Source organism: Solanum tuberosum, unplaced genomic scaffold, assembly GCF_000226075.1.
Source record: "Solanum tuberosum cultivar DM 1-3 516 R44 unplaced genomic scaffold, SolTub_3.0 scf00272, whole genome shotgun sequence".
In the NCBI taxonomy this organism is placed as follows: Eukaryota; Viridiplantae; Streptophyta; class Magnoliopsida; order Solanales; family Solanaceae; genus Solanum; species Solanum tuberosum.
In genome coordinates this window covers 828,803-829,003 of record NW_006239194.1, presented here as the reverse complement: position 1 = coordinate 829,003, position 201 = coordinate 828,803, and positions in this window count along the sequence as shown.

Below are 201 nucleotides of genomic sequence, written 5' to 3'. Positions count from 1 at the left end.
TAAAAAGAAAAGTAGACATCAATTTTTTTCTCATAGAAGGAGTATAGAGTACATCTTTCAAAGTTAATACCCTTCTAAAAGTAAAACACAATTCGACATCTCCCGTTTCAAGCACTTGAGTTATGTGAGAATCACCAAGCATGATGGTTTTGGGCTCCTCAAAATGAGTATATTTTTTAAACCAGTCTTTGTCATAACAGA